Consider the following 20,081-nt stretch of genomic DNA (forward strand, 5'->3'; position numbering starts at 1 on the left):
CATTATTATAAGATGTGAAGAAGTTACAATTTTTGTTCTGACTCATATCAGTGGTAAAGCTCATGGCTATTCCGGCAGGTAAATTTTAAATCTGAATGCACTGTTAAACACACACTAGATACATGATTCACTTTAATTTAAAAAACCAAAGCTTATCTAAAAAAATCAAAATGTCGGACATGTAAAATCTAGCTGCTTGTCATTAATTTACTAACCCCATTTTTGTAACGTGCTTTGAATTGCATTGTGAATATTAAGTAGTATTTTTGTTTTGGGAACAAATTGTGCAGTGCCTATAAAGGACTAATCAACCGGGGGAAATTTTTAAAATGTGAAAGGTGCAAGTCAAGGAGTATACTTTTATTTTAGGCAATTCAAGTTTTATTATGTCTATAATCACAGTCACCCTGAAGAAGCAAGGACTATAATTATGACTATTTGATATCAGGTCATTGCTATTACAGTACTATTAATGTACAGCTGCTTTCAGAGTTTTTATATGTATGTATTTAGTGCAAACTGTAACATTCACACATATTTGCACAGTACAACTAAAACAGGACCCTTCCTCTCACATCGCAGATAACCAGAAGTGACTTCATTGAAGTCAGTGAGTTACACCTGCATGAAACAGCGTAAATAAAGGCAGATCAGGACCAATGTATTAATAATTTGCAACATGTTAAAATATTTTTAATATCCAAATGATTTTTAGGTACCTGTTATATGAGAAAAATCTCTAAAGACAACCTTTAAAAAATCCTTAATTTCTTCTCATCACTTATTGAGATTTTTGGTTTTTTATGAAGTGTCTTTCGATGGTTCCCCCTCAGAGTCAACATACAATAGTTACTCTCCTAGACTCTTATTTTAAAAAGATTTTAAAAAGCCACCATCTCTCCTTGGAAGGAATCCCAATAAGTAACTGCTAACTCATTCCTGTCTCAGCTGCTGCTCTCTAACTGCCACTGATTTTTAACCAACTACGTGAGAAAAAACAAAAATAAAAAGGCAGATTCTAGAAAGCGATGTCAAAGATAGCGCGGCTATTAATTGCAGAAACCCCTTGTGACACTGGAGCATAGCTAGATATCTTGAAAGCAAGCCAGGGAAATACCATATTGCTTAACTGAAATGCCTCTGAAATCAAAGGCTTCGTAACTTGAAAAACAACGGCTTCTGAATGAGTAGAGGAAAAGTTCTGAGTGTAAAAGGATAAAGCAGTCACTAGAGTGGGCACTCTAGGAATAACCAGCTGAATCAAGTGAATGCCAAAGTGACACCATTGTAAAAAGCAAAAAGACTGTAAAGTCTATTTTTAAAAGTATGGGTAGTGTTGACAAACTGTGTAAGTGATATTTTGTTTACTCCGGTATGAGATGACCACAACAGTTTTATTTAGCACAATTTCAGCTGTCACGGGGATACATCACATGTTTTGTCGATTTATTTTTCTGGGGCCACAGCCTCAGCTGGGGTAAATCTGCAGAGCTCCAAACAACGGTGTTAAGCCAATTTGCAACAGCCGAGGATTTGGCCCTTTGTTTTTAATAGCTGGAAGTGTTTTGCTCCCTGTTTCATAATAGCTAAGCTTTACGACAGTGCACTGGCAACAGACCTCTTGCTTTGTTTACATGACTGAACAAACATTTGACATAGCACACTTATAAATAATATATGCTTTCTAGGAATATTTCCATAACATCCTTATTTATGGGACTAATAAATATCCTCTCACATAAAAATATTTAGTTAGCATAACTGTTTTTAGCAAAATCTCTTGGGAAATCTGTTGTTGGAAATCCACAAAGACAAAATTGTGCAAAAACCAAAACCAAGCAATCCAAGATGATACCTACTCCAACACACATAAATAGGTGCCTATATAAAGTGACAACTAAGTGGGTGCCCACAGTGGTTTCTCAATACTGTTGCTCTTGAAACTAAAAGTTGCTGAACTCTAGTGTACTCCAAAACACAACACAATCCATTTAAGCTCATTTTAAATTTAGCTGTTTTAACAACGTTCATTTTATGCCAATTTTTGGGTCCAAATTAAGGCTGTTTTGAGAGTCCTTACCTCACAGGGGAAGGATGAAAGGAAAATCTGATCTTTAAAACTTCTTGCCTTATAAGGAAAGCTGCACCATTCTGCTCAGCAGTCTGATGGGTTCACATATTGAGAAGCACGTCTGGTGTATAAGCCGGGACACCTATGTAAAAGATTTAATTTAAAATAGGTTTTACTGAGGAGCCTGGATAGCTCAGGAGATTCGTAATGTATAGAATCTCTCTTTCCTCCTCAATTCCAGATTTTAATCCAGGACAGGCTAGTCATGCCAAAAATTGTTACCATCTAATGGCTGTTTTGTGGCTCGTGTGAAATCAGTTTGATGTTCTCAGGCCAGCTGCTAATGGGACAAATGTCCACATTTGTCACCACCACCAACTGGCCTTCTTGTTGGCGGCCTCAACAGAGAGACGGAGGCCTAAATGGGCAAGAAGCCTAAACACCCTCTCACTGCTAGCGGTGGATGGCCCCTCCCGTGCAGAGCTGAGGTGCATTGGCAGAGAAGCATGATGAAGTTGGCATGGCGACTGTCAAAACTCCACTTGTTCTGTGGAGAAATGGAGGATTTGAATCCAATAGCTGTCAATCTGGTGTTCTGCATCAGCACTAAATTCACAAGAAATTACTACCATTGTTTTTTTAAAGTTATTTCTCACCCTCCTAGAGGGGCAGTCATCCTAATGGCAAGTAACATCAAATGGCACGGAAACTCATTGTAAGACCAGGGAATAATATAGATCCTGCATTAATAATGGTTTAACCTCGGTAGAATAAAAAAAACAACCCAACCTTTTAATATTAATACAGCGCTTCCTGGAGCTATTTGAAACACAGGTTAAACCGGTTCTGGGATAAAATGGTGTAAAAGACTATACAAATGCTAAGCCACATTAAAATCAGTTTTAGAAACCATGGTCAAGATTGGGTAGCGACAGTCTCAAACACGGCTTTTAAAAATGGTTTTTAATATGTCTGATCTCTCCAAGCAACATTTCATAATAACAGCAAGAGACAGTTTGGGACAGCATTTAAATGTATTCCCCACCTGCCCAATATAGTGCCTGGTAGCATACATAAATACATATATGGTCAATATTTTGCTCGACTAGTAAAGCATGAGAATGAATGGCCTTGAATCACACTGACGATACATGAAGATTTTAAGCACTTCTGTACTACCTGCTTACACCACAGATATGCAGTATTAGGGGGAAAAAACCTAAAACCTGTCGAGCTCAAATCCACCGAAACATTGCATTAATGAACAGACCATACGAATGGATCCATTAGAAATTTGGTGGATTAGTGGATTATGTAAGGAACCTCTTCCACTTGACTGTCAGAGAAATTTTGAACAGTTCATCTACTACAAAACTAAAACTTTCAACAAATGTATACTGAACCATCTGTGATCTGAAGATCACGGAATTAGCTAATGATTCTCAACACTGGTCACTAGGTCCGTCTGAAGGGAAGGGGAAGAGTGCAGTGACTAAAAAAAAAAAAATGCAATGAATAGCAATTAGAAAACACCCTTCAGGGGAAAAATACTGTACACATATACTGATAACATTGAAACTACAGCTGAATTGAGTCATTAATATTCTGTACCTACAACAGCATATTTGACGAACATAGAGTATAATTTAAATCATGATCAGTTTATCCAGTTTCCACGGGATTACAAGATCTAGGAAAACACTGAATTAAATCAATGACACATGCTCTTTCAAAAGTAAAGTGTGGCTCAAAACAAATGTAACAAAATATGACACGTTTTTACCTTGTCTGTCTAAAATGCCTTTGATACGGTGAGCGTCTGTCTCCTGGCTCTGTATTGCAATCACAGTCACTCGCCTGATGAAGACCAGTCATCCCAATGAGCATTAGACTACAGAAAGTTTTCAAATGTGTGCCAAACTGTTAATATCAGTAGATTAGGGGAACTCATTCATAATTATTAACTACTACTGTAGATAAGACTAGACTGTAGTAACCTTTCCTGCGACAGGGTGTTATATAACAACATGCTTTTAATCCACTCTCAGGCAGAACAGTATGGAAGAACAAATCCTCCTGCTTTTATAAAGGTTTAAGGCTCTTCATTTTCTATTTTCCTTCCCCATTTACTCTACATAAACTGAGCTGTTCCCGTAGATGGAATTACTTATGCATAACCTGGGAGACGGTTGTAAAATTTGCCCAGATAAACTGTATCTTCCTCTTCTACTAGTAACTTCTACAAAAAAAACTGCAGCCATTATATTCACAGCTCAGACAAGGTTTCTCTCCTTCCTGTCACTATCCGCTCCCCTTTTGTTTGATCTCTTACTCCAGTTACACAATGGTACCTAAATATACCGTACAAGAATAACAGTCACATTAAAACATGTTGTATACGGAATAAACATTTTCTTACAAATACCACTTTTAAAAATAGATTCATAGAATCACAGGGTAAGAAGGGACCACAAGAGTCATCTAGTCTAACCCTTTGCCAAGACGTAGGAGTTGTTATGTCTAAACCATCCAAGATGGATGACTACAGTCAATGACTGGTTTCAGAGTAGCAGCCGTGTTAGCCTGTATTCGCAAAAAGAAAAGGAGGACTTGTGGCACCTTAGAGACTAACAAATTTATTTGAGCATAAACTTTCGTGAGCATCCGATGAAGTGAGCTGTAGCTCATGAAAGCTTATGCTCAGATAAATTTGTTAGTCTCTAAGGTGCCACAAGTCCTCCTGTTCTTTTTATAGTCAATGATTATTACTATAAAAATATTTGCAATAGTTAAAGGGAGCCTTTCAGCAACACAAGAAAGACCAAGTTTTTCACACATGAACAGCGTTGATAGGCCATTTTGAAATTCACCCTGGTCTCACAGCTCTTCTGTAGCTGAAGTTTAGGAAATGCGATGGGCAATTGATGATGGCAGCTGATGGACTGAACCAGTGGGCCAGGAGTTGAGAGAGCTGGATTCTCCTTCTAACGCCACTGTTTGATTTGCTGTGTGTGCTGGGGCAAATCATTTAACTCTTATGCCTTAGTTATCTTGTTTGTAAAATGGGGTTAATATTGCTTACCTATTTTCCTAAAGGGCTTTGAGTTCTATGAATGAGAAATGCAAAGCATCCTCAAATCAAAACATCCATCCAATCTGTCAGTCACATAATGTTGCCAGATCACTGCATACACGAAAGATGACAAGACTGCAGGGAGAATGTACTGCACATATACCGTTTCCCATGACAATGGCCACAAGAACAGATTTCCAGTGTACCACTTCATGCTTTTTCCTAATCTATCATGGGAATTAGGCATAACTCTGCTACTTTTACACACACTGATCAGTACTTGACTCTGCAAGTAGCCCCACTGATTTCAGTGAGGCTATTCATGGAGTAAGATACTACACCCAACATTAAAATGGCAGAATCTGGCTCTGAAATTGTGGTCTCTCATTTTCTGAAAGATAATTAGAAACTGCATTATTGTTCCATTAAACTATTAATGGCAAATTCATACATGATGAAGAATAAATCTGACTCCATACCATGATTTAGCTACAGAGCAGTTACAATCCAGGTGCAAGGTACATAATTGCTCTCCCACTTCTCCCTGTCCTGAAACAGTGCTTCTCTCCCCAGTCTTTATTTGTCTCTGTGACGATTTGGGGAATCTATGTATGATTTAGGAATTGTAGTTAATTTGATGTAATTGCTGTGTCATTGAATGCCTTAATGTCTAATGACTCAGCCATGTGTTGATGAGGTCCCTGACACATTATTACGTACCCTGTCTGGAAGGAGCTACTGAACAAACAAAAGAAATGGTAGGGAGCATGCTTGAGCTGGAAAACAATTTTGATCAGCTTTATCTGCAGGGACAGAGAAATGGAGAGTGGAAAAATCCCCAAACAGGAGAACAAAGAGACAGAGGTGACAGAACATTGGTTTAAATAGACTATAAGGAAACTTGGGGCAAGAGAGGAACAAAGGGGCATGCTTTCATAGCAGAGGAAATAGCTAATGGCTAAACCAGCCAAGGAAGAAGGAAGCTGGCTGCATGATTCAGAGAAACCATGTGCAGGATGGGGATCCACAAGAACTCTGACCAAATCCCAAAGAATACTCAAGAGCGGTGAGAAAACTCAACCGGAGAAACTGGGGTGTTTTATCATTTCATCTAGATAGCTATATTGCTTGTGCCATCTAAACTAAAGAATGATTAGTTTTGGAACCTTTTGCAAACTTTCTGTGTTGTGTGTTTCAACTTTTCCTCAAGTGGTACGCTGTAACCCAGAATGTCCACAAGGTTGGAAGCTCAGGAAAGGATGTGTTTAAGTAATGCGGGTGTCTGGGGGTGGTGGTTTTGGGGGTCGGGGCAGCTGGTCCATGAGGTCCCAGTTCTGTGAAGGGGTAACAGTGTGCGCCCAGGGAGCATGCCAGAGAAGCCAAAGAAAGAGACAATGCTGGAGCCTACCCAGCCCAAGGAAAGCTCATGGGCACATGGGTCTTGTATGGTGGGACCCAGAATTCAGCAGGGGGCGCTCAACTAGATCTGTGCCAGTGTGTCTGACTTTGTACCTTGTACAATTCAACCTTTTACTCTTGCAACAAACAGCCAACTAACCTTTACAAAGCACCCTCTGTTAGAGTGGGATATGTCCATATCAAATTATTAAGTCTGGGTTGTATTAAGTGTGGAAATGTTACTTAGACCTATGACTGCAGATTCATCCAAAAACATTTAGCCTTCATCTCCCTCCCCTAAAGAAGAGAACTGTGGGACACTTTCCAGAAAAACACAACAATAATGTTAAAAGCAAGATGTATAAATAAAACAAATTTCACTAACCTAATTGCTGTGTCTGTCACACCTTTATTTTTTTTCCATGACTTTGCTCCTTTTCTTCTAATGTTTCACTGTATCTTTGCTTTCATGAAAAATTAACACACAAATAGGCTTGGAAGGATTAGATTTATCGTAAATGTCGATAAACATCGATTTCACTGTACCCACAAACCAATGAAAAAATATTTTCAGCGATAATAATCTAAATTTACTGATAAGCAAAGTAAAAAGAACAAAACCTGTTGCTTGAGAACATATTAGATTTTGATGCAAGGACAAAATTTTGACATGTGTTGTTAACACTTTGTGTTTTAACAGTTAGAAAAGCTTTAAAATGTCAAAATGATAAAAAATAAAATAAAAATGGAATTCTGCCAAGCCTACTTCTAAATAATAATTAATCTCCTGTTGTATACTCGTCTCTTTTTTTTAATCTTGCCCCTTCCTCTACCCATCTTTCCCTTTTTACCTCTCCTTTGCCCCTTCTCTTTCAAACCAACACAAAAGGTAGCTAACTTTGCCCCAAGTTACAGATCTCGGTTTTGCCCCAATTCATTCCCGAATCATAGAAGATTAGGGTTGGACTTAGAAGAGACCTCAGGAGGTCATTTAGTCCAACCCCCTGCTCAAAACAGGACCAACCCCAACTAAATCATCCCAGCCACAAACCGTCCTAAAACAAAACACAGCCTTGATAAAACAACAGAGAGAGGCGTGAAGGTACAATTGGACATTATATGTCAAAATGGCATAATATTCATTCATTTTGAGCTTTTACTTGTAACTTAGGATAGTCCATTTAAACTGAAGTATGTCACTCCACTCGAGCAAAAAGGAGCTCAGAGACCATAGTAATGGGCACATTATAAATTTAATCAGATTAGACAGATGACAGCCTACTTCACAAGCATATTCTGACAAGTTTTATTTGGAAGAGAGCAACAAAATGGGAACAGATTTCCAAATGAAATGAATTACTGGTAGCAGAGGAATACCAAGATCCAAGTCAGCCTGTTCTGGAATTGGTTTTATCTGCCACCTTGTGTTCATTATAGGAACAGTTAAGCTTTATTCATTAGGTTTTGCTTTGCAATAAACTGTCTTGCAATTGTGAAATAAAGCATTAAGCAGAAAGAGGAAGTTCCAGAACATGTCCAATGTGTAAGCTATTTACTTTAAAAAAAATCGCAGAAGTCTCTTTTGAGAAAGTTCTGTTAAAATGGGATGTTATAATGCTATGTCCCGCCAAGATAGGACAAGAATGATGTTGGCACTCCCAGCTAGAGTAAAAAGCTGCTGTTGGATCATTTATTCCAAACCCTTATGTGCCACTGTAGAAAAGTATTCATAGAGACCTAACAGGGATTCCACTGAAATATGTCTACACTTGTTTCTATTACTTCCACATATTCCCTTGGCAGGTTATTCCACTGTCAAATTAATCTGGATAGTATAAAATGTTAGTTGGATTTACCTTGGACAAATTTAGCTCTCTTAATCCCCACAGCCAAGAACTAAACAACACTCTGGTACCTTAAGATGTACACCGATAAGTGATATTCACATGGGGTAAACCCAGGCGCTTTATACTAGAGATTAATTTGGTCCCATTCAATCCACTTATTCCCTCTGTGCCTAATTCTGTGCTGATTTACACCCCCTGTAAAGCCATTGACTTCAATGAGTCTAAATCAGTCTCAACTTGACTCTCTATTCTATTTCACATATCTACAAAGTTCCCTTGCAACATTTTTCATTATGGGAGGCATGACCTGGACCCCCTCCAACTCATCTCCTGGCTGGTCCTACAGCTTCTCTCCTTGTGTTTTCCCACTGCAGCTTCGTGGCAATTCAACTGAGAGAGGACACATCTGTCCAAGTCATTTGACTGACACGACAGCTATGTCTACACTACAGAGCTTATGCTGCTAGTGAGATGCTCTAAGCTGATGGCAGAGAACTCTCTCTCTCTCGTCTACTTAATTCCTCCAGCCCCTGCGAGCGGCGGTAGCTATGTAGGAGGGATAGGTATAGCTATGCCAATGTAAGTTCCCAGTGTCCTTGCTAATGTGTGAAAACTACGAACAGTCTTGTCTTCACTAAGATTTTACCCTGTGTTAGCTTACACAAAAAAAGAAAACACCTTCCCGGGCCTGGTCTACACTTGAAATTTTAATTGGTATATCAGTATCAGTCAAGGGTGTAAAAAAAAAAAAAAAAAAACCACCCACCTCCTAGTGACATAGCTATGCTGATAAACCCCCCAGTGTAGACGCAGCTATATGGAGAGAAGGCAGCTTCTGTTGGCATAACGGACGTTGTTTGAAGTGGTGGTGTTCCTATCTCAGCAGAACGCCGCCTCCTATCGGTGCACATTGTGTATATACTAGGAGGCTCAGCCAGCATAGCCAGGCCACTGTAGCTATGTCAGCACAGGCTATGTAGTGTAGACACAGCCTAGGGTGGTTGCACATCCAGGTACAAAAACATGTTAACAATTATTAATAGTGGTCTTACAAATGCTTAACTACTATCTCAGAGACTGCCTTTCAGAGAGATCGTTATCTAGTTGTATCAAGTTTTAGTCAGGCCTTTTGTAAAAACCCTCCAAACAATTTGGTTTTCTTCAAGAAATATGGACAAGTCCCAAGACCCTCCATCGCAGGAGGGAATAACTTATACCAAGTCCATATCACCTCCTACCAGCAATGGGTATGAGACCAAACAATTCATCGACTCTTACCATTGCTAAGCTAGCCTCAACTTCAGCACGAGATATTATTCCAATTGCCTGACTTACTCAACAGTGCAACACACTGAGGAAAGATGGTCTCATGGTTAAGGCACTGAAATGGGACACGAGATCTAGATCTTGTTCCTGGCTCTGCCACAGACCATCTGTGCACGCTTGGGCAAGTTACTTAATCTCTCTTTCTCCTACTCTTTAAGGTCAGAAGGGACCAGCATGATCATCTAGTCTGACCTCCTGCACACTGCAGGCCACAGAGCCTCACCCACCTGTGTTGTCTATTTAGACTCTAAGATCTTCAGGATGTGGATGCTATCATAGAATACCAGGGGTTGGAAGGGACCTCAGGAGGTCATCTAGTCCAACCCCCTATATGTTATGGCACTGGCTGAGTTCCCTCATTGTGGCCAGATACCAGGCTTGCTGTATTGCACCCAATCTTTGGATCCCACATATTTCCAGGCCTACTGGGTCTGATCAGCATCTAGACACTGCAGCTAAATCTGGCCCCTATAATCCCAGGGTGCTGAACCCTTGTGTAGCACCCCTTTTCAGGATGTGGGGCCCCACAACCCTAGACTCCGAGGCCAGTGTAGACCCCCTCCCCAAGGTCTGTCCAGTAGCTTAAACACACCCTGCCCACAGCTCCACTCTTGTGTGTATTCTGGTTTACAGTTTAACTCTTTGGGGACTATGACAGTTAAAGCAAGGAACACACAGGCTTTTTAAAGGAATTTCGTAATTGGACATACTTTACTCAGTCAAGCACAAGAATTACAGATCTGGTGGTGGTAGGGGGAACAACAACAAACATCTGAATGCAAGACCCTCCCTCCATTTCCTCATCCGTCTGAGAGCCCTTTGGGTTTTGGTCAGCGTTCTTCAGAGAGTCAGGACTGTCCAGTACCCCACTCCTCTTGCTCAGTCTTCTCCTCTTGGCAAGTCTCCCAGTTTGCGAAAGAGCGAGTGCCTTTTTAAAAGCAGTTTTTAACACCATGTCTCCTTCAGCCTTTTCCATTCTGTCCACCCCCCATGCTGTTGGCACAGATAGCCATTACAGTGGATAAGAATCACAAGTTGGGCCCAATAAATTCACAGTCCATTTTGGTCAATTTCACAGTCATAGGAATTTTTAAATGTAAATTTCATAATTTCAGCTATTTAAATCTGAAATTTCACAGTGTTGTAATTTGAGGGGTCCTGACCTAAAAAGGAGTTGTGGGGTGGGGTTGGGGGGGTCACAAGGTTATTGTAGGGGGTGCTGTGGTACTACCCTTACTTCTGTGCTGGGCAGCTGGAGCATGGCGGCTGCTGGCCAGGAGCCCAGTCTGAGGGCAGAGCCACCGCCAGCAGCAGTGCAGAAGTAAGGATGGCAGGATACAGTATTGCCACCCTTACTTCTGCGCTGCTGCCTGCAGAGCTGGGCCCTCAGTAAGCAGCTGCCACTCTCCGGCCACCCAGCTGTGAAGGCAGCGCAGAAGTAAGGGTGGCAATACCGCGACCCCCCTAAAATAACCTTGCGACCTGCCTGCAACTCCCAGTTTGAGAAACACTGGTTTCCCCAGTGAAATCTGTATAGTATAGGGTAAAAGCATACAAAAGACCAGATTTCACGATCTGTGACGCGTTCTTCATGGCCGTGAATTTGGTAGGGCCCTAATCATGAGTCTTTGACAGTAACCTCCATTGCTAGAGCAAAGCTATTCAATTTCTGGGTGGTTCTTGATGTCCCTGTTATTCACGCTCAAACACCTAGATATTGGTGCCTCCCCCCAGCACAAGAGGGATGATGCAACCTAGCATTAGCAGTATATAGTGCAGCATGCGATCAAGGGGTCTCAAAATGGAGACTGACATTCACAAAAATCAGACTGGGTATACTAACATAACCCCTCAAACTATCATACTCTTATTATGTGTATGTGCAGCACCTAGCACAATGGGACCCTAACCTTGGTTGAGGCCTCTAGTCATCAGTGTAACGCAAATAATAAAATACTGCCACCTACTTGGACTCTGACACTACAGTTACATTATGATGTTTACAGTTTGTGCAACAGTGGTGCTGAGGCTGAGTTAATTTTCACAGAGCACTGTAAGATCCTGGCATGAAATTTACTGTGAAATGCAAAGTAGTATTTAAACTTATTTGTTAATTTTTTTCTGCACAAGGGTCTTCAGGCTCACGGGGTGGAATTTTTAACTGTGTTCAACTCCCACTTTAAATTGGTATTGGGCATCTGTATCCCTAACACCCTTTGGAAAAATCCCACCCACTGATATAAGGCCAGTGTGAAAAAAGGGGTAGTAGTAAGGAAGTACTAATAAAAATGTGACAGACACTTCTGGGCGGCTCAAGGAGAGGTCAAATGATAAACAAGTCCTAGCATGTCCCCAGACTCTCTATGCTAGTAGAATATAAACCACCACCCCAATAAAAGAAACATACAGTTGTTGTTTTTGATGAGCTATGGCAGACTGCATCTAACCAACAAAAATGTTATGATGTATCAATCACAAAGTGACAACAGACATAAAAGCTCATGGCAGTGAAGCCGTTTTCTCAGATGCTTACCAGCAAGGCAAGACTGAACACGTCAAAGAGAAGAGACAGCAGATATGGCAAGAAACCCAGGTAAGAATTCATTTACAAACAGATCAGATGAAATAAAACTGCTTCTCAATCCTTTTCCCTAAATATACACGCAGGCCAGGTAGTGGGGGGTAGCACAATGCATAAACCAGTAAAAGGGTATGAAGTTAGGACCACAGTCTTTGGAGTGCAAAACAAAGTAAAGAGTTATCTCCATTCTCTTCGACTCCATCTGCACTACACATTTAGCCATTTTGAGAATTACTTTTAAAGTGGTTCCCACTAACATGGTGGATTAGGTATACATTTAAACAGTTTGAGACCGGTATCCCTTGCTCCCCTTCTCAGAGACCAGTTTCAATGGATTAAAAAAATAAAAATCCACAGTTATATACCAACCACACTGTCCAACACAACTGTGTCTGCTAAAATCAGTTTTTGAACATGACTGAACTTGTAGCAGACAGGGATTTGGGCCCTTTTGAGTCCCACATGGACAAATCCCTGTAACCTCTTGGAGCCAATGAAGTCAATGGGGCTCCACACAGGTGCAGACACCCGCCTGCACAGAACACCTCAGAAGGTAAGAGACCTTAGAAATATCTATGCTATGATTTCCCACATATAAATATAACAGTATTGCATACCTCAACCCACGCAAAAATATTTCAGAACTATTAGCAGGGGCAGGGTTGGAAGAAAATGAAAACATATTTTCCAAAGATAATTTTAATACACAAAACAAGGCGTTATCTATCCATAAATCTACACCAGTTTAGCAAAGCTAGTGCACACCTCTGCATGGATTCTTATTTTTGTTTAAGCACATTTTATTTCAGGTCAGTTTAAACCTGTTCCTAACTGATTTAAGATCTACTGAAACAGACCTGACTGATTTAATGCAAAATAACAGTGAAGTGCCTTTATACTGATAAAACTGCATCCAACTAGGTTGCACTGAATAATTATTACTATTGTAAGGATAACATCCCTAATTGAAGTAAAAAGAACAGGAGGACTTGTGGCACCTTAGAGACTAACAAATTTATTTGAGCATAAGCTTTCGTGGGCAACAGCTCACTTCATCCCTGGTACAGAAACTGCATCTAAACCTGCCCTCAATGGGTTTAAAAATCACACCTCCAGTTAACCACTGCAACTCTGTGCATAGACAGTAAATCCAAATTTAAACACTAAATAATTGACTGCCTTGCACCTTGTGTAGTTATTTACATCTCTGCCAAGTGAGCATAAAACAACACCAGTGCAAGTACAGAATCGTGATTCAGTACCATTTTGCACCCCTTGCAAAAGAGTAAATGATACACAATTTGACACCCCTTAGCCTTCATAGTGAGGAGGCAGCCGCAGCCCCTAGCACCGCCAGAGACCCCCCTCAAAGTATGTGTGTGTGGGGGGCAGTCCTAGCTCCTACAGAGACTACTCCCCAGAGTGGGGGGTAGCCCCTAGCACCCCCAGAGACTCCCCTCACAGTGTGTGTGGGGGGCAGTCCTAGCTCCTACAGAGACTACTCCCCAGAGTGGGGGGCAGCTCCGAGCACCCCCAGAGACTCCCCTCACAGTGTGTGTGGGGGGCAGTCCTAGCTCCTACAGTAACTACTCCCCAGAGTGGGGGGCAGCTCCGAGCACCCCCAGATACTCCCATCAGAGTGGGGGGGGGGTAGCCCCTAGCACCCCCAGAGATTCCCCACAGTGTGTGTGGGGGGCAGTCCTAGCTCCTACAGGGCTACTCCCCAGAGTGGGGGGCAGCCCCTAGCACCCCCAGATACTCCCGTCAGAGTGGGGGGGTAGCCCCAGCCCCTAGCACCCCAGAGACCCCCCTCACAGTGTGTGTGTGGGGGGGCAGTTCTAGCTCCCCCAGATACTCCCCTCAGAATTGGGGGGCAGCCCCAGCCCCCCAGGGCCCCCTCCTCAGAGTGGGGGGACAGAGCTCCCCACCCCCCTCGCTCTCTCTCACCTCCTCTCCGCCGCGGGCCGCACCAGTCCAGCGCCCAGCGTCACCGCCCCAAACCACGCCCCCTCCTCAACGTGATTGGCCCACTGGATTGACACCGATAGCCAATCAGATCCGAGAAAGAAGAGGGCGGTGGCCGGGCTCTCTGGTGGGGCGGGGGGAGTGAGGGGGGGCATGGCCCTGGTGACCCAATGGGAAGTGACGTGGGGGATATCCCTGGTGCCCCAAGGGGGAGTGATGGGGGGGGGGGTTGTCCTTGGTACTCCAATATGGGGAATGATGGGGGGGGGGGGAATGTCCCTGGTGCCCCAAGGGGGAGTGATGTGGGGGGAGGGTTGTCCTTGGTAGTCCAATATAGGGAATGATGTCCCTGATGCCCCAAGGGGGGAGTGATGGGGGGGGGGGGTTGTCCTTGGTACTCCAATATGGGGAATATGGGGGGGGATGTCCCTGGTGACCCAAAGGGGAGTGATGGGGGAGGGGGTTGTCCTTGGTACTCCAATATGGGGAATATGGGGGGGGATGTCCCTGGTGCCCCAAGGGGGAGTGACGGGGAGGGATGTCCCTGGTACCCCAAGGGGAGTCACGGGGAGGGTTGTCCCTGGTGCCCCAAGGGTGGAGTGACAGGGGGGATGTCCCTGGTACCCCAAGGGTGGAGTGATGTGGGGGATGTCCCTGGTATCCAAAGATTAGGGAGTGATTATTGGGGAATTTCCCTAGAAGGAACTCAGCGAGGAGGGGCATGGGGAGGGGTGATATCTCAAGTGGATTGTGGGGGGTGGAGTGGCCTTGTCTCACACAGAGGAGGGTTTATTCCTTGGGACTGGGAAATGTTCCTGGCCCCCGAGGGGCAAGTGTAGCACTGTTGATGCCTGTTAATTATACCTTTGCAGGTGTCTCTGGCAGGATTATGTTCCATGCAGGCAACATGAGCCAACTGCCTTCACAATTCTATTGTTTAACCTGTGCTCACCCCCCATCCAGGTCACCTTACCCTTCTTCCTCAGCCAGCTCTTCCCTCTAGGAGCAGCAGCCAAGAGGAACTGTGCCAGAAGCTGGCCCTTCAGCTGGCTCGTATTGGGGATGCTGTTGATCACAGGATTGTCAGAGAGTTTAGGCAGCATGCTGAGCAAGAGGAGGATGTTGAGCAGGTAGAGAGAGAGAAGGGGGGACAGGCCTTTGTGCTCTGTATGCAAGTATTGTCTGAATTAAACCGCAAACTCCTTTGAGCGGGGACCGTCTGTTCCTGGTCATGCTTGTGAAGCAGCACGTGTGTTCATTGAACAGCGCTCTGTAAATACGGTGTCACATCCATGGACACATCCCAGCAGCAGGAGGGAGAGGAATTTGCCATTTTCCTTAAAAACACCTTGAGGCCCAGCTTGGCAGTCCTCCCTCCTGAGATTGGCTCCTACTGAAGCCACGAGGTTGCAGGATTAGGCACCTGATGTTTTCTGGTTACAGGCAGAAGGTGTGATAATTCTCACATTTGCATTCCCAGCCTGTTGTTTAATACCTTGGCATGTATGTTTTCACAGGGCCTACACATGGGAGAACCAAGAGACGTCAGAGAGGGGACAGCTCACTTTATTTTGTTCTTGCTTAGAAAGTTTCATGAAGTTTTGCATTATTTCTCACTACATTTACAGTGGGATGTATATAACGAAGCGATCCCTTAGCTTAGACTGCACTGATGTGTTGGTCACTGACTTCACGTGATGCGGTTGGACAGATCAAATGAACCTCTGTGACCATTTTGATTATTCACAACATTCCTTTGGGATGCACATTAATGAGCCTGATCCTGCAAACATGTAAGCATTTTAGTAATTTTACTCACCCAGGACCTATTGAATTTAGGGGACTAGGCACACGAGTAAAGTTACTCACTTGCATAAATGTTTACTGGATTGGGCCTATATTTAGTTAAAAAGCAAATTCTGTAAATTGTATTACTTGTAGCCAGTCACCTTCCACCACATCTTATATCACTCCTGAAAAATGAATGGTGACGGCAGTAATACACAGCGTATAGACTTCCTTATCAATCATTTGTCAAGAGATCTGGATACCAGTGCACAAACACACACATTGTTGTTGCCTACCTATATATACACATGGAAAGAAAAGTGACCTACTTGTTAAAGGTGCTGAGTACCTTCTACTTCCATTGGCTTTTTGGGGGGGGGATTTGCAGGTGCTCAGCACATCTGAAAATCAGGCCACTTTTATTTAGATGCCTAGATATGAAGTTGGGGGCCTGTCTTTGGCACCCAGCTTGGAAAATGTTGGCTATGAATGTTAATTTGAACTTCTTAATTAGTTACATATCCAGGAAGCTTCAGTCTCTGGTTATGTGGCGATATATTCTGCGTAGCAGCTACTTTGATGTTTAAAGCTATGATCACACTAAAGCAGCAGAAAGAATGCTGTAGTACATTGCAGCTGTTGTGGTAACAAATGTGTTCATGACGCGAAGCTGTCGGTTTGAGATGGTGCTTTTCATCATGCAGGGTCTATTACCTAAACCCGCCAACATGGTACAGATCAATGCTAATTTCTAAAAGTAGCTCTTGAGTCAGGAAGTGTAATATTTGAAATTATTGCCTGTGTGTGGCATTCCTTCCTGTGGTAACAGTGCATTAGCTTGAATCTACATGGGAGAATCCACAAGGGAACAAAGGTGGCAGAATAGAAGAATTACAGATTGTGTCATAAGATTATTTGAAAAAAATGTCTACTTGGATCATAAGTGGTGTTCTTTGTTCTATGCTGGGGTGCTTTATGGTTGTTTCTATGATTAAAAAGTTCAGGTTTAAAATATAGAGAAAAGTTTCTAACCCCATTTTCTTTGAGCTCGTTTATGCGAGATTTGAAAAATAAACATTTAGCACTTGCAATTAGTGTTTCATGTTTCTTTTGTTAATGAAGTCAAATGCGATCCTGCCCCCGAATGTGGTTCGGGTGTGTCACCCCACATTGGCTGAAGCCACGTTAGTCAAAGCCAGAGAAGGGATGGGGGGTTGTCGAAGCACAACAGAACAGTAGTTATGCCTGCATAAATCATCTTTTGGCACAGGCTTTGAGGAGTTGTCCCTAAGGAGGTGCTGGGCCCTGCGGGGAAGGTGTTGGCAATAGGAAGACAGAAACTGGCCTGCAAGGAGCTGACTCACTGGCTGAGTACGTCTTCACTACCAACGTTAAAGCATTGCCACTGTGTAGTCACGGCTCCAGCACTAGGAGAAAACTTGTTAAAAAACACAAAAAAACCACCATGAGGGGTGTAGCTCCCAGCACTGGTGCGCTGTCTACTCTGCCACTTTACAGCGCTGAAACATGCATCGCTCAGGGGTGTGTTTTTTCACACCTCTGTGTGAGAAAGTTTCAGTGCTGTAAAGTGGCAGTGTAGACAAGGCCTTTATTTCTGAATGGGTTAGGCTAAAATTTAACTGGGATTGGATTCACCAAAATCTCACTGTCCCCCCCCAAACTTCATGGTCTTCCCCTTCCCAGGGGAGAAGTTGAGCCCATTTACGAGACAAGAAGATTAGGATCTGCTTTTATAGCAACCACTTAAAGGGAGATGCTCACTGCTAGTGGGCTGTCACAGAAAGGAAAGAGGATTCAAAAAACAAGAAGCAAGGGAAGATTTTTCTGCTGTCAGCCACATACCCATAAGTCAATTGTTTAAAAAAAAAAATCACACCACCTATGCCCTTTCTGTGAAGACTTGTGCCTTTCAGGGGCATAATTTCAGGAAAATTTGGAGAGGAAGAGATAGGGAGGGGCAAAGTTGTGTTAACGTTATATGTGATTTTATTATATCCTGCAAAGTCAGGGGGAGGAGGAGCATAAAAGGGAGCATATTGACCTATGACACTGGGGGGGAAAAACAAGGTTGGGGGCACCTGCCCCCTTTGCCCTATAGCAAATGACACCCCTCGTGTCTCTCACTTCAGATCTATATCTACTTGTGAAGAACTGCTGCAATGCCCACCAAGGGGATCTGCTACTGAGATCAGCTTCCCTTTTACCGCATTTAAGTTGACCCTCTTTCTGTTTCAGAAACCTGTTTCAGATTTGCTCTTGTCTCTTTTTACTACCTCCTAGGACCCCTACCACAGAGTATTGTTAAGCCAAGGCCTTCTGCCATTATACCAGTTCCCCCCCGCCCCCCCACTGGCTGTGTGGTTTTGGGCTACTCATTTAGGCAACAAGTTTTAGGACTGGCCCCTGATTTCAGGTGCCAAAGCCCAACATTGAGAAGTGTTTGACTTCACACAGCTGTGTGAAGTCATTGGGGATTTTAGGTACTTAGCATCTCTGAAAATGAGACCCAAGGTCTCAGGTTGGGCACCTCAAAAAACAGAGGCACCCAAAGTCAACTGGCTACTTCTGGACATGGTGACCCTCATCTTCCCCTCTGTCAAATGGGGGTAATAAGTATTATTTACCTGCCTCACAGTGTTTTATGAGGATTAACCAGTTAATGATGGAGGGCTGGCTTAACTAGTTCTGGGTAAGGTGAGTGAAAAGGTCTGAGGGAATCCCAACAAATGGTTGTACAGTGCTTTGAAAACACAAGTTGAGATGCTCAGGGAATCAATCAACAGACCAGATTAACACAGAACTCTCTCAACCTGCTAAATAAAGGGAGATTCTTTTATACAGATTCATTGTTTATTGCATGTTAGACATTGAGAGACATTCTGACCCCCCCCCCCCCCCAGACTTTATGGTAGTTACTGAGCTGTGTAATATGGCTACTTGGAACATCACAAGAGCGGTCACTAGAAATCAGATCCTTCTCATTTAGCTGAAGTGATAAGGGCCAGCACTTCTAGAGAAAGGTCAGAGTTCTTTCTCTGTTGTCTGGAGGATTTTGTGATAAGCCCCTTCCACCTGAAGGAAAGGGGAATCTCAATTAGCTTCTAGCAGCAGGGAGTCTAGACTGTTGTCTAGTTCTGATGCTATCCAGTAGAAGACAGTGGAGGACACACACGAACCAGCTATTTCTTGTTTGTATTATCTTGGCACCTAGGAGCTTCAGGTGTGGACCAGGACCCCATTGTACTAGGTGCTGTATAAACAGTAGAGACAGTTACTTACACACCCCCTTTGTAAATCAAAGCTGGTCCTCAAGAAGCTAGGATTCACTGCCTTTCAATTTCACATGGAACTAACCAACCGTCATTACCTAGGATTTCAGAGCACCCCCATACTGCACAGCAGGGGCATTCAGAGCTATGCTCAGGGGAACTAAGATTCCCTGCTGCTAAAATAGAGCCTGCAAGCCCCTACCACTTATGCTAAAGGAGGATCCTGGGTAGATGTTAGCAGTATAGGCACTATGAAGCACTTCTGCTTTAATCCTGTAGGGGGCAGCACCACCACCAACTCGTTGCAGTAGGAAAGGCAAACTTTGCAGGAAGCTATAACGAGGATATTTGGGCTGGGTATTTGGGGCTATAACGAGGATATTTGGGCTGGGCGCTGAAAGATAGGCAAGGCTCGTTCCTGGTATGATTAAGGTACCCTGTATGTACCCTGGCAGGGGGTCGCCATCATGTGCCACACAAATTTACAACCCACTTACGGATGGGGTTAGAGGTGTGACGGGGGCTGTAAAACACCCCCCTGCCTCCGGCTGTCAAAATCCTCCAGCCCAGAAGCGCCTCCTGCCTCTTGCCCTGGGAGGGCAGTTCCCTGGCACCGGGCAGCTTAGCTGGTGCCCACCCTGCAGTGCTTAATTAGTAATGAAAGAGGTGGCGGGGCTCAAGCAATTAGGGGTGCCAGGGCTGGGAACTGCCAAGCCTAGAGGGGCCGGGGCTAGGGACTGCC

The 20,081-nt window shown here is 43.4% G+C and overlaps 1 protein-coding gene across 2 annotated transcripts in view; it reads right to left on the minus strand.

The window, feature by feature from the left end:
• The window catches only part of KCTD20 (potassium channel tetramerization domain containing 20), a 44,417-nt gene extending 30,124 nt beyond the window's left edge, over positions 1–14,293 (minus strand). Inside the window, exons 1-2 of one of the 2 annotated variants that reach the window (XM_074936141.1) lie at positions 14,244–14,293; positions 2,081–2,213 (exon numbers count right to left, since the gene is read on the minus strand). The gene's annotated coding sequence lies outside the window, so the exon portion shown is untranslated. The remainder of the gene's footprint in view (positions 1–2,080; positions 2,214–14,243) is intronic. The other variant, XM_074936142.1, reaches the window with a different exon arrangement.
• Positions 14,294–20,081: the final 5,788 nt, after the last annotated feature.

This window comes from Natator depressus, chromosome 21 (assembly GCF_965152275.1).
Source record: "Natator depressus isolate rNatDep1 chromosome 21, rNatDep2.hap1, whole genome shotgun sequence".
Classification (NCBI taxonomy): Eukaryota; Metazoa; Chordata; order Testudines; family Cheloniidae; genus Natator; species Natator depressus.